The sequence below is a fragment of the Drosophila biarmipes genome, unplaced genomic scaffold (assembly GCF_025231255.1).
Source record: "Drosophila biarmipes strain raj3 unplaced genomic scaffold, RU_DBia_V1.1 ptg000008l, whole genome shotgun sequence".
Taxonomy (NCBI): Eukaryota; Metazoa; Arthropoda; class Insecta; order Diptera; family Drosophilidae; genus Drosophila; species Drosophila biarmipes.
The window spans coordinates 4278097-4292908 of record NW_026114529.1 but is presented as its reverse complement, the minus strand read 5'-3'; the positions used below and the strand labels follow the sequence as shown (position 1 = coordinate 4292908).

Here is a 14812-nt window from a genome sequence, read left to right as displayed (position 1 = left end):
CCCGGACCTGCAGAGAAAGACTCGTCAATAGTCAACATGCCATTTAGAACGTCACTGATTTTAAAAGGTAGAATGTGGATATTATTAATGTGGATAACGAATGGATAACTAGTCGATGAGTTATAGGAGAGAGAAGAGTATGTAGATTGAAAGAAAGTAGCAAAGAGGTTAGAAATGTTAATATCGGAAGATTCTGAAAGACTAGCCAAATGGAGACATGGCGGAAATACATTAGATTTTCTTTTAGACATTACAAAGGAATATAATTTTTTAGGGTCAGATCTGATATTTTGTCTACATTCAGCCATATACTTAGCATAACATTGATTATTGGATATTACGAAATTAGATCGGGCAATAACATATTGGGAAAAATCTGTGGCGGACACGGATTTTGTATATCTTTTAAAAAGACGCGATTTTGTATTTTTAATGTAGGACAAATGCCTGGAGAACCAAGGAGGCTTTAATGAGTTTCCAACGGTAACTTCGGGGACAAAGGTATCTAAGGCAGAGCAAATCGATTCATTAAACCAAAGAACAAAGGTCGACCAGTTTAGGCGGTCAAAGTGGGAATGTAATCCCGTATAGTCAGTTTTCCTAAAACACTTAACGCGTTGTGAGGCGGATTGATTCGTAGCTTCAAAATTGATATGAACGCTTAGATATAGAGCAGGATGTTACCAATCTTCCGGTGTGGACACAGGATCGCATCTGGAAACGGTTGCCACAGACACATCGCTAACAAAAATTAGGTCAAGGCTCCTTTCTCTAGATTTTTTTATGGAATTAACTTGCCCAAGTGACAAATTAGTTAACCCATCATAAATTATAAGGAGTCTGAGTTAGGAAGCCATGAAAGTTTTATGGGCGCTTTCCTGAATTATCAGTACGGTGAACGGCGGTTCACGGAAAATATGGCGAAACCTCCAAAAAACCAAAAGCTTAGTAAATTAGGTTAGCCCGGACGGACCTCAAGCAGCCGCAGTTGTCCGATTGATGCGTATGAACCTTGAGATTAGTTAAGAAGTTTTTATGTCCACAAGGATCGAGGTGTTTTTGGCGAATGCAAGAAGTTCGCCTGGTTCCTTGCTGGAGGCGTTTCCTAGTGATGGCAGTACTGGGGCACCGAGGTATCTGTTTCTTGCTCTTGAGAGAGTCGGGCAATTGCATATAAGATGTTCCAGATACGTAACGAACTGCTACACCTATGGACAAAGATTTTAGGCCAGTTGTTATCTTGAGATACCAGCGCATGTTCAGACATGTGTTTGATGGTCTTCTGATATCTCGGAATGCCCATTTATAATAATACATACATAGATACTCGCGTGCATCGCCAAACTAAAAACTTCGATGTACTGGAGTTCTTGGTCACCCTCGCCGCCTAATAGCCTGAGCGACCCCTTCTTCAAGTGATATTCTATATTACGAGACAAAGCTAGCTGCGGCGAGTTTTTCGTCATAGAAAAGCATTACAAAATTTTATTAAAAGCTAGAAATATAAAGCATTACTTAAACTATGCCGAGAAAAGGCATGAAAATATAAAAATATACACAGTAAATATATATATAGCAAAATGAAATAAATAATAACGAGAATTTTAAACCATTATTGTTAAATATAAATATTTTTTTGATATCTTTGCAGAGGGTATAATGATTTCAGTCAGAAGTTTGCAACGCAGTGCAGGAGATGTTTCCGACCCCATAAAGTATATATATTCTTGATCAGCGTCACAAGACGAGAAGCTATCGGGCTATCGGTTTGCAGGTAGTATATAAATCGGCACCAGCCGGATCGGACAATTATATCTTATAGCTTCCATAGGAACTATCGGGAAAAAAATTTTAAAAAAGTATATCTTTGGTGTTGTTTACCTCTATACCTTTCTAAGCTTGGATATAACATTTTTAAATTAGTTCTGAATTTCGAATTAAATTTTATCAAAATCGGACGATTATATCATATAGTCATATCATATTATATCTTTGCTGTTTTTAACATATATCCTCCGACGCTTGGAAATAACATTTTTTATTTGGTTTTGAATTTCAAATTAAATTTGATCAAAATCGGACGACTATATCATATAATTTACATTGATAGGCTAAATTATAATAAGTACATAAAACACGGAATGGTTCATGAAGGGAAAAATTAGATCTCACAATTGGTAGACGGATAGGTCGGAAGGCACGAGTGTATCTTGACGGGACTGCAATATTTATGTCTCTCAACAGAGTAGGAGAACACACCGCACCGGTCAGCAGTTTGTGTATAAATATTACGCCGTTACAAAATCTGCGGTGTTTTAAGGTGTTTAGGTCAATCAATTTTAGCCTGGACAAATAAGGTGGTGAGTGTCGATCATGATCCCAATTAAGGTTGCGCAAAGCAAATAACAAAAATTTTTTTTTAAACCGATTCTATTAAGTTCTGTTGGTATTCCATACCTCAGAACAGTACTCAATAATTGGGCGAACTAGGCTTACGTATAACGATTTGGTTGTATACGGATCATTGAACTGCTTTTCCCAACGCTTAATAAAGGCTAAGACGCCAGTAGCTTTATTAACTATAACTGAGATATGGCTATTGAAACAAAGTTTTTGATCGAACAACGCACCAAGATAATTAATTTTCACCAGGCGCTCCAATAAGGAGTTTCTGAGGGTGTACGAGGTTGTGTGAAATATGACGAAATCCAATCAAGTAAGTAGGGAGGAAATCCAATGAGAGATAGTTTATAAATAAGTAAAGAGTGGTTAACCGAATCGAACGCCTTGCTGAAATCAGTGAATAAGACATCTGTTTGTTTCTTCTGGAGAAAACTACAATGAATTAGACACGAAAATTCGAGAAGATTCGTAGAAGTAGAACGTTTCTTAACAAATCGGTGTTGGGAGGTTGAAATAATTGAACTACACTTATGCTGAATCTGACAGGTAACTAGACGTACGAAAAGCTTCGGGATCGCAGACAGCTTGGCAATATCTCGGTAGTTACCGACATCAGTTTTAGAACCTTTCTTATGAAGAGGGATTAAAAAAGGTGTCTTCCAAAGACTTGGAAAGAAGGACTGTTGCAATGAGAGGTTAAGTAGAAAAGTGATTTGGCCGCAAAGAGATGCAGCACACTGTTTGATAATGCAACTCGGAATTTTACCCGGACCTGCAGAGAAAGACTCGTCAATAGTCAACATACCATTTAGAACGTCACTGATTTTAAAAGGTGGAATGTGGATATTATTAATGTGGGGCGAAGCGTATGGATAACTAGTAGATGAGTTATAGGAGAGAGAAGAGTATGTAGATTGAAATAAAGTAGCAAAGAGGTTAGAAATGTTAATATCGGAAGATTCTGAAAGATTACCCAAATGGAGACATGGCGGAATACATTAGATTTTCTTTTAGACATTACAGAGGAATATAATTTTTTAGGGTCAGATCTGATATTTTGTCTACATTCAGCAATATACTTAGCATAATATTGATTATTGGATATTACGAAATTAGATCGGGCAATAACATATTGGGAAAAATCTGTGGCGGACCCGGATTTTGTATATCTTTTAAAAAGACGCGATTTTCTATTTTTAATGTAGGACAAATGCCTGGAGAACCAAGGAGGCTTTAATGAGTTTCCAACGGTAACTTCGGGAATAAAGGTATCTTAGGCAGAGCAAACCGATTTATTTAACCAAAGATCAAAGAGTATAAGGTCGACCAGTTAGGCGGTCAAATTGGGAATGTAATCCCGTATAGTCAGTTTTCCTAAAACACTTAACGCGTTGTGAGGCAGATTGATTCGTAGCTTCAAAATTGATATGAACGCTTAGATATAGAGCAGGATGTTACCAATCTTCCGGTGTGGACACAGGATCGCATCTGGAAACGGTTGCCACAGACACATCGCTAACAAAAATTAGGTCAAGATCCTTTCTCTAGATTTTTTTATTGAATTAACTTGCCCAAGTGACAAATTAGTTAACCCATCATAAATTATAAAGAGTCTAAGTTAGGAAGCCATGAAAGTTTTATGGGCGCTTTCCTGAATTATCAGTACGGTGAACGGCGGTTCACGGAAAATATGGCGAAACCTCCAAACAACCAGAAGCTTAGTAAATTAGGTTAGCCCGGACGGTCCTCAAGCAGCCGCAGCTGTCCGATTGATGTGTATGAACCTTGAGATTAGTTAAGAAGTTTTTATGTCCACAAGGATCGAGGTGTTTTTGGCGAATGCAAGAAGTTCGCCTGGTTCCTTGCTGGAGGCGTTTCCTAGTGATGGCAGTACTGGGGCACCGAGGTATCTGTTTCTTGCTCTTGAGAGAGTCGGGCAATTTAGATAAGATGTTCCAGATACGTAACGAACTGCTACACCTATGGACAAAGATTTTAGGCCAGTTGTTATCTTGAGATACCAGCGCATGTTCCGACATGTGTTTGATGGTCTTCTGATATCTCGGAATGCCCATTTATAATAATACATACATAGCGTGCATCGCCAAACTAAAAACTTCGATGTACTGGAGTTCTTGGTCACCCTCGCCGCCTAATAGCCTGAGCGACCCCTTCTTCAAGTGATATTCTATATTACGAGACAAAGCTAGCTGCGGCGAGTTTTTCGTCATAGAAAAGCATTACAAAATTTTATTAAAAGCTAGAAATATATAGCATTACTTAAACTATGCCGAGAAAAGGCATGAAAATATAAAAATATAAACAGTAAATATATATATAGCAAAATGAAATAAATAATAACGAGAATTTTAAACCATTATTGTTAAATATAAATATTTTTTTGTATACCCTTGCAGATTATACATTTCAGTCAGAAGTTTGCAACGCAGTGCAGGAGATGTTTCCGACCCCATAAAGTATATATATTCTTGATCAGCGTCACAAGACGAGAAGCTATCGGGCTATCGGTTTGCAGGTAGTATATAAATCGGAACCAGCCGGATCGGACAATTATATCTTATAGCTCTCATAGGAACTATCGAGGAAAAAATTAAAAAAAAAGTATATCTTTGGTGTTTTTTACCTCTATACCTTTCTAAGCTTGGATATAACATTTTTAAATTAGTTCTGAATTTCGAATTAAATTTTATCAAAATCGGACGACTATATCATATAGTCATATCATTTTATATCTTCGGTATTTGTTAAACTTATATCCTCCGACGCTTGGAAATAACATTTTTTACTTGGTTTTGAATTTCAAATTAAATTTTATCAAAATCGGACGACTATATCATATAATTTACATTGATAGGCTAAATTATAATAAGTACATAAAACACGGAATGGTTCATGAAGGGAAAAATTAGATCTCACAATTGGTAGACGGATAGGTCGGAAGGCACGAGTGTATCTTGACGGGACTGCAATATTTATGTCTCTCAACAGAGTAGGAGAACACACCGCACCGGTCAGCAGTTTGTGTATAAATATTACGCCGTTACAAAATCTGCGGTGTTTTAAGGTGTTTAGGTCAATCAATTTAAGCCTGGACAAATAAGGTGGTAAGTGCCGATCATGATCCCAATAAAGGTTGCGCAAAGCAAATAACAAAAATATTTTTTGAACCGATTCTATTAAGTTCTGTTGGTATTCCATACCTCAGAACAGTACTCAATAATTGGGCGAACTAGGCTTACGTATAACGACTTAGTTGTATACGGATCATTGAACTGCTTTTCCCAACGCTTAATAAAGGCTAAGACGCCAGTAGCTTTATTAACTATAACTGAGATATGGCTATTGAAACAAAGTTTTTGATCGAACAACGCACAAAAATAATTAATTTTCACCAGGCGCTCCAATAAGGAGTTTCTAAGGGTGCACGAGGTTGTGTGAAAAGTAGTGCGGAAGAACGACATTGTTTTGCATTTTGAATAATTTGGTGATAACAAGTTTGTTGAGGCCCAAGCCTGAAACTTATTGAGGTCATGCTGAATAAGAAGTTGTGAGCTTAAATTAGAAAACGACATACAGATTTTCACATCATCTGCATACATAAAAGTGGTGCAGTGGGACATCACCCGTGGGAGGTCATTAATAAACAAAATGAATAGTAATGGTCCCAGGTGATCAGCGTCACAAGACGAGAAGCTATCGGGCTATCGGTTTGCAGGTAGTACATAAATCGGAACCAGCCGGATCGGCAATTATATCTTATAGCTCTCATAGGAACTATCGGGGAAAAAATTAAATAAAGAAGTATATCATTGGTGTTTTTTACCTCTATACCTTTCTAAGCTTAGATATAACATTTTTAAATTAGTTCTGAATTTCGAATTAAATTTTATCAAAATCGGACGACTATATCATATAGTCATATCATATTATATCTTCGCTGTTTTTAACATATATCCTCCGACGCTTGGAAATAACATTTTTTATTTGGTTTTGAATTTCAAATTAAATTTTATCAAAATAGCTGCCATAGGAACGATCGGAAAATTAGTCCGAAAATTTATTTATTTATTTGGCTTATAGTTTACTATGGACAGCGAACTTAACAAATTAACAGTTAATACATTTATACATTTAGTGATTCGAGGTTACAGTAAATTTGAAGAAGATATAGAATCAATAGAAGACTCAAAAGATATACATTGATAGGCTTAATTATAATAAGTACATAAAACACGGAATGGTTCATGAAGGGAAAAATAAGATCTCACAATTGGTAGAAGGATAGGTCGGAAGGCACGAGTGTATCTTGACGGGACTGCAATATTTATGTCTCTCAACAGAGTAGGAGAACACACCGCACCGGTCAGCAGTTTGTGTATAAATATTACGCCGTTACAAAATCTGCGGTGTTTTAAGGTGTTTAGGTCAATCAATTTAAGCCTGGACAAATAAGGTGGTAAGTGCCGATCATGATCCCAATTAAGGTTGCGCAAAGCAAATAACAAAAATTGTTTTTGAGCCGATTCTATTTAGTTCTGTTGGTATTCCATACCTCAGAACAGTACTCAATAATTGGGCGAACTAGGCTTACGTATAACGATTTAGTTGTATACGAATCATTGAACTGTTTTTCCCAACGCTTGGCTAAGACGCCAGTAGCTTTATTAACTATAACTGAGATATGGCTATTGAAACAATGTTTTTGATCGAACAACGCACAAAAATAATTAATTTTCACCAGGCGCTCCAATAAGGAGTTTCTAAGGGTGTACGAGGTTGTGTGAAAAGTAGTGCGGAAGAACGACATAGTTTTGCATTTTGAATAATTTGGTGATAACAAGTTTGTTGAGGCCCAAGCCTGAAACTTATTGAGGTCAGGCTGAATAAGAAGATGTGAGCTTAAATTAGAAAACGACATACATAAAAGTGGTGCAGTGGGACATCACCTGTGGGAGGTCATTAATAAACAAAATGAATAGTAATGGTCCCAGGTGATCAGCGTCACAAGACGAGAAGCTATCGGGCTATCGGTTTGCAGGTAGTACATAAATCGGAACCAGCCGGATCGGCAATTATATCTTATAGCTCTCATAGGAACTATCGGGGAAAAAATTAAATAAAGAAGTATATCATTGGTGTTTTTTACCTCTATACCTTTCTAAGCTTAGATATAACATTTTTAAATTAGTTCTGAATTTCGAATTAAATTTTATCAAAATCGGACGACTATATCATATAGTCATATCATATTATATCTTCGCTGTTTTTAACATATATCCTCCGACGCTTGGAAATAACATTTTTTATTTGGTTTTGAATTTCAAATTAAATTTTATCAAAATAGCTGCCATAGGAACGATCGGAAAATTAGTCCGAAAATTTATTTATTTATTTGGCTTATAGTTTACTATGGACAGCGAACTTAACAAATTAACAGTTAATACATTTATACATTTAGTGATTCGAGGTTACAGTAAATTTGAAGAAGATATAGAATCAATAGAAGACTCAAAAGATATACATTGATAGGCTTAATTATAATAAGTACATAAAACACGGAATGGTTCATGAAGGGAAAAATAAGATCTCACAATTGGTAGAAGGATAGGTCGGAAGGCACGAGTGTATCTTGACGGGACTGCAATATTTATGTCTCTCAACAGAGTAGGAGAACACACCGCACCGGTCAGCAGTTTGTGTATAAATATTACGCCGTTACAAAATCTGCGGTGTTTTAAGGTGTTTAGGTCAATCAATTTAAGCCTGGACAAATAAGGTGGTAAGTGCCGATCATGATCCCAATTAAGGTTGCGCAAAGCAAATAACAAAAATTGTTTTTGAGCCGATTCTATTTAGTTCTGTTGGTATTCCATACCTCAGAACAGTACTCAATAATTGGGCGAACTAGGCTTACGTATAACGATTTAGTTGTATACGGATCATTGAACTGTTTTTTCCCAACGCTTAATAAAGGCTAAGACGCCAGTAGCTTTATTAACTATAACTGAGATATGGCTATTGAAACAAAGTTTTTGATCGAACAACGCACCAAGATCATTAATTTTCACCATGCTCTCCAATAAGGAGTTTCTAAGGGTGTACGAGGTTGTGTGAAAAGTAGTGCGGAAGAACGACATTGTTTTGCATTTTGAATAATTTAGTGATAACAAGTTTGTTGAGGCCCAAGCCTGAAACTTATTGAGGTCAGGCTGAATAAGAAGATGTGAGCTTAAATTAGAAAACGACATACAGATTTTCACATCAGCTGCAAACATAAAAGTGGTGCAGTGGGACATCACCTGTGGGAGGTCATTAATAAACAAAACGAATAGTAATGGTCCCAGGTGACTACCTTGTGGTACGCCTGAAGTAACATTTACCAGAGAAGATACTTCGTTTTTGAACAATACACGTTGAGATCTATTCGACAAGTATGACGAAATCCAATCAAGTAAGTAGGGAGGAAATCCAATGAGAGATAGTTTATAAATAAGTAAAGAGTGGTTAACCGAATCGAACGCCTTGCTGAAATCAGTGAATAAGACATCTGTTTGTTTCTTCTGGAGAAAACTACAATGAATTAGACACGAAAATTCGAGAAGATTCGTAGAAGTAGAACGTTTCTTAACAAATCGGTGTTGGGAGGTTGAAATAATTGAACTACACATATGCTGAATCTGACAGGTAACTAGACGTTCGAAAAGCTTCGGGATCGCAGACAGCTTGGCAATATCTCGGTAGTTACCGACATCAGTTTTAGAACCTTTCTTATGAAGAGGGATTAAAAAAGATGTCTTCCAAAGACTTGGAAAGAATGACTGTTGCAATGAGAGGTTAAGTAGAAAAGTGATTTGGCCGCAAAGAGATGCAGCACACTGTTTGATAATGCAACTCGGAATTTTACCCGGACCTGCAGAGAAAGACTCGTCAATAGTCAACATACCATTTAGAACGTCACTGATTTTAAAAGGTGGAATGTGGATATTATTAATGTGGGGCAAAGCGTATGGATAACTAGTCGATGAGTTATAGGAGAGAGAAGAGTATGTAGATTGAAAGAAAGTAGCAAAGAGGTTAGAAATGTTAATATCGGAAGATTCTGAAAGATTACCCAAATGGAGACATGGCGGAAATACATTAGATTTTCTTTTAGACATTGCAAAGGAATATAATTTTTTAGGGTCAGATCTGATATTTTGTCTACAATATATATACAATATACTTAGCATAACATTGATTATTGGATATTACGAAATTAGATCGGGCAATAAAATATTGGGAAAAATCTGTGGCGGACCCGGATTTTGTATATCTTTTAAAAAGACGCGATTTTGTTTTTTTTAAGGTAGGACAAATGCCTGGAGAACCAAGGGGGCTTTAATGAGTTTCCAACGGTAACTTCGGGGACAAAGGTATCTAAGGCAGAGCAAACCGATTCATTAAACCAAAGAACAAAGAGTATAGGCGGTTTAGGCGGTCAAAGTGGGAATGTAATCCCGTATAGTCAGTTTTCCTAAAACACTTAACGCGTTGTGAGGCGGAATGATTCGTAGCTTCAAAATTGATATGAACGCTTAGATATAGAGCAGGATGTTACCAATCTTCCGGTGTGGACACAGGATCGCATCTGGAAACTAGGTCAAGGATCCTTTCTCTAGATTTTGTTATGGAATTATCTTGCCCAAGTGACAAATTAGTTAACCCATCATAAATTATAAAGAGTCTGAGTTAGGAAGCCATGAAAGTTTTATGGGCGCTTTCCTGAATTATCAGTACGGTGAACGGCGGTTCACGGAAAATATGGCGAAACCTCCAAAAAACCAGAAGCTTAGTAAATTAGGTTAACCCGGACGGTCCTCAAGCAGCCGCAGTTGTCCGATTGATGTGTATGAACCTTGAGATTAGTTAAGAAGTTTTTATGTCCACAAGGATCGAGGTGTTTTTGGCGAATGCAAGAAGTTCGCCTGGTTCCTTGCTGGAGGCGTTTCCTAGTGATGGCAGTACTGGGGCACCGAGGTATCTGTTTCTTGCTCTTGAGAGAGTCGGGCAATTTAGATAAGATGTTCCAGATACGTAACGAACTGCTACAGCTATGGACAAAGATTTTAGGCCAGTTGTTATCTTGAGATACCAGCGCATGTTCCGACATGTTTTTGATGGTCTTCTGATATCTCGGAATGCCCATTTATAATAATACATACATAGATACTCGCGTGCATCGCCAAACTAAAAACTTCGATGTACTGGAGTTCTTGGTCACCCTCGCCGCCTAATAGCCTGAGCGACCGCTTCTTCAAGTGATATTCTATATTACGAGACAAAGCTAGCTGCGGCGAGTTTTTCGTCATAGAAAAGCATTACAAAATTTTATTAAAAGCTAAAAATATATATCATTACTTAAACTATGCCGAGAAAAGGCATGAAAATATAAAAATATAAACAGTAAATATATATATAGCAAAATGAAAAAAATAATAACGAGAATGTTAAACCATTATTGTTAAATATAAATATTTTTTTGTATACCCTTGCAGAGGGTATAATGATTTCAGTCAGAAGTATGCAACGCAGTGCAGGAGATGTTTCCGACCCCATAAAGTATATATATTCTTGATCAGCGTCACAAGAACAGAAGCTATCGGGCTATCGGTTTGCAGGTAGTATATAAATCGGAACCAGCCGGATCGGACAATTATATCTTATAGCTCTCATAGGAACTATCGAGGAAAAAATTAAAAAAAAAGTATATCTTTGGTGTTTTTTACCTCTATACCTTTCTAAGCTTAGATATAACATTTTTAAATTAGTTCTGAATTTCGAATTAAATTTTATCAAAATCGGACGACTATATCATATAGTCATATCATATTATATCTTCGGTGTTTTTTAACATATATGGTCCGACGCTTGGAAATAACATTTTTTATTTGGTTTTGAATTTCAAATTAAATTTTATCAAAATAGCTGCCATAGGAACGATCGGAAAATTAGTCCGAAAATTTGTTTATTTATTTGGCTTATAGTTTACTATGGACAGCTAACTTAACAAATTAACAGTTAATACATTTATACATTTAGTGATTCGAGGTTACAGTAAATTTGAGAAGATATAGAATCAATAGAAGACTCAAAAGATATACATTGATAGGCTAAATTATAATAAGTACATAAAACACGGAATCGTTCATGAAGGGAAAAATTAGATCTCACAATTGGTAGACGGATAGGTCGGAAGGCACGAGTGTATCTTGACGGGACAGCAATATTTATGTCTCTCAACAGAGTAGGAGAACACACCGCACCGGTCAGCAGTTTGTGTAAAATATTACGCAGTTACAAAATCTGCGGTGTTTTAAGGTGTTTAGGTCAATCAATTTTAGCCTGCACAAATAAGGTGGTGAGTGCCGATCATGATCCCAATTAAGGTTGCGCAAAGCAAATAACAAAAATTGTTTTCGAACCGATTCTATTAAGTTCTGTTGGTATTCCATACCTCAGAACAGTACTTAATAATTGGGCGAACTAGGCTTACGTATAACGATTTAGTTGTATACGGATCATTGAACTGCTTTTCCCAACGCTTAATAAAGGCTAAGACGCCAGTAGCTTTATTAACTATAACTGAGATATGGCTATTGAAACAAAGTTTTTGATCGAACAACGCACAAAAATAATTAATTTTCACCAGGCGCTCCAATAAGGAGTTTCTAAGGGTGCACGAGGTTGTGTGAAAAGTAGTGCGGAAGAACGACATTGTTTTGCATTTTGAATAATTTGGTGATAACAAGTTTGTTGAGGCCCAAGCCTGAAACTTATTGAGGTCAGGCTGAATAAGAAGATGTGAGCTTAAATTAGAAAACGACATACATAAATGTGGTGCAGTGGGACATCACCTGTGGGAGGTCATTAATAAACAAAATGAATAGTAATGGTCCCAGGTGATCAGCGTCACAAGACGAGAAGCTATCGGGCTATCGGTTTGCAGGTAGTACATAAATCGGAACCTGCCGGATCGGCAATTATATCTTATAGCTCTCATAGGAACTATCGGGGAAAAAAGTAAAAAAAAAAGTATATCTTTTGTGTTTTTTACCTCTATACCTTTCTAAGCTTAGATATAACATTTTTAAATTAGTTCTGAATTTCGAATTAAATTTTATCAAAATCGGACGACTATATCATATAGTCATATCATATTATATCTTCGCTGTTTTTAACATATATCCTCCGACGCTTGGAAATAACATTTTTTATTTGGTTTTGAATTTCAAATTAAATTTTATCAAAATAGCTGCCATAGGAACGATCGGAAAATTAGTCCGAAAATTTATTTATTTATTTGGCTTATAGTTTACTATGGACAGCTAACTTAACAAATTAACAGTTAATACATTTATACATTTAGTGATTCGAGGTTACAGTAAATTTGAAGAAGATATAGAATCAATAGAAGACTCAAAAGATATACATTGATAGGCTTAATTATAATAAGTACATAAAACACGGAATGGTTCATGAAGGGAAAAATAAGATCTCACAATTGGTAGAAGGATAGGTCGGAAGGCACGAGTGTATCTTGACGGGACTGCAATATTTATGTCTCTCAACAGAGTAGGAGAACACACCGCACCGGTCAGCAGTTTGTGTATAAATATTACGCCGTTACAAAATCTGCGGTGTTTTAAGGTGTTTAGGTCAATCAATTTAAGCCTGGACAAATAAGGTGGTAAGTGCCGATCATGATCCCAATTAAGGTTGCGCAAAGCAAATAACAAAAATTGTTTTTGAGCCGATTCTATTTAGTTCTGTTGGTATTCCATACCTCAGAACAGTACTCAATAATTGGGCGAACTAGGCTTACGTATAACGATTTAGTTGTATACGAATCATTGAACTGTTTTTCCCAACGCTTGGCTAAGACGCCAGTAGCTTTATTAACTATAACTGAGATATGGCTATTGAAACAAAGTTTTTGATCAAACAACGCACAAAAATAATTAATTTTCACCAGGCGCTCCAATAAGGAGTTTCTAAGGGTGTACGAGGTTGTGTGAAAAGTAGTGCGGAAGAACGACATAGTTTTGCATTTTGAATAATTTGGTGATAACAAGTTTGTTGAGGCCCAAGCCTGAAACTTATTGAGGTCAGGCTAAATAAGAAGATGTGAGCTTAAATTAGAAAACGACATACATAAAAGTGGTGCAGTGGGACATCACCTGTGGGAGGTCATTAATAAACAAAATGAATAGTAATGGTCCCAGGTGATCAGCGTCACAAGACGAGAAGCTATCGGGCTATCGGTTTGCAGGTAGTACATAAATCGGAACCAGCCGGATCGGCAATTATATCTTATAGCTCTCATAGAAACTATCGGGGAAAAAATTAAATAAAGAAGTATATCATTGGTGTTTTTTACCTCTATACCTTTCTAAGCTTAGATATAACATTTTTAAATTAGTTCTGAATTTCGAATTAAATTTTATCAAAATCGGACGACTATATCATATAGTCATATCATATTATATCTTCGCTGTTTTTAACATATATCCTCCGACGCTTGGAAATAACATTTTTTATTTGGTTTTGAATTTCAAATTAAATTTTATCAAAATAGCTGCCATAGGAACGATCGGAAAATTAGTCCGAAAATTTATTTATTTATTTGGCTTATAGTTTACTATGGACAGCGAACTTAACAAATTAACAGTTAATACATTTATACATTTAGTGATTCGAGGTTACAGTAAATTTGAGAAGATATAGAATCAATAGAAGACTCAAAAGATATACATTGATAGGCTAAATTATAATAAGTACATAAAACACGGAATCGTTCATGAAGGGAAAAATTAGATCTCACAATTGGTAGACGGATAGGTCGGAAGGCACGAGTGTATCTTGACGGGACAGCAATATTTATGTCTCTCAACAGAGTAGGAGAACACACCGCACCGGTCAGCAGTTTGTGTAAAATATTACGCAGTTACAAAATCTGCGGTGTTTTAAGGTGTTTAGGTCAATCAATTTAAGCCTGGACAAATAAGGTGGTAAGTGCCGATCATGATCCCAATTAAGGTTGCGCAAAGCAAATAACAAAAATTGTTTTTGAGCCGATTCTATTTAGTTCTGTTGGTATTCCATACCTCAGAACAGTACTCAATAATTGGGCGAACTAGGCTTACGTATAACGATTTAGTTGTATACGGATCATTGAACTGTTTTTTCCCAACGCTTAATAAAGGCTAAGACGCCAGTAGCTTTATTAACTATAACTGAGATATGGCTATTGAAACAAAGTTTTTGATCGAACAACGCACCAAGATCATTAATTTTCACCATGCTCTCCAATAAGGAGTTTCTAAGGGTGTACGAGGTTGTGTGAAAAGTA

The 14812-nt window shown here is 36.3% G+C and overlaps 1 long non-coding RNA gene across 1 annotated transcript; it reads left to right on the top strand.

Moving 5' to 3' along the window:
* The first annotated feature begins 6098 nt into the window (after positions 1-6098).
* On the top strand, positions 6099-11281 carry LOC127011767 (uncharacterized). The gene is made up of 2 exons (XR_007765086.1): positions 6099-6139; positions 11082-11281. It is a non-coding gene; the product is annotated as an uncharacterized LOC127011767 (long non-coding RNA).
* The last annotated feature ends 3531 nt before the right edge of the window (positions 11282-14812 follow it).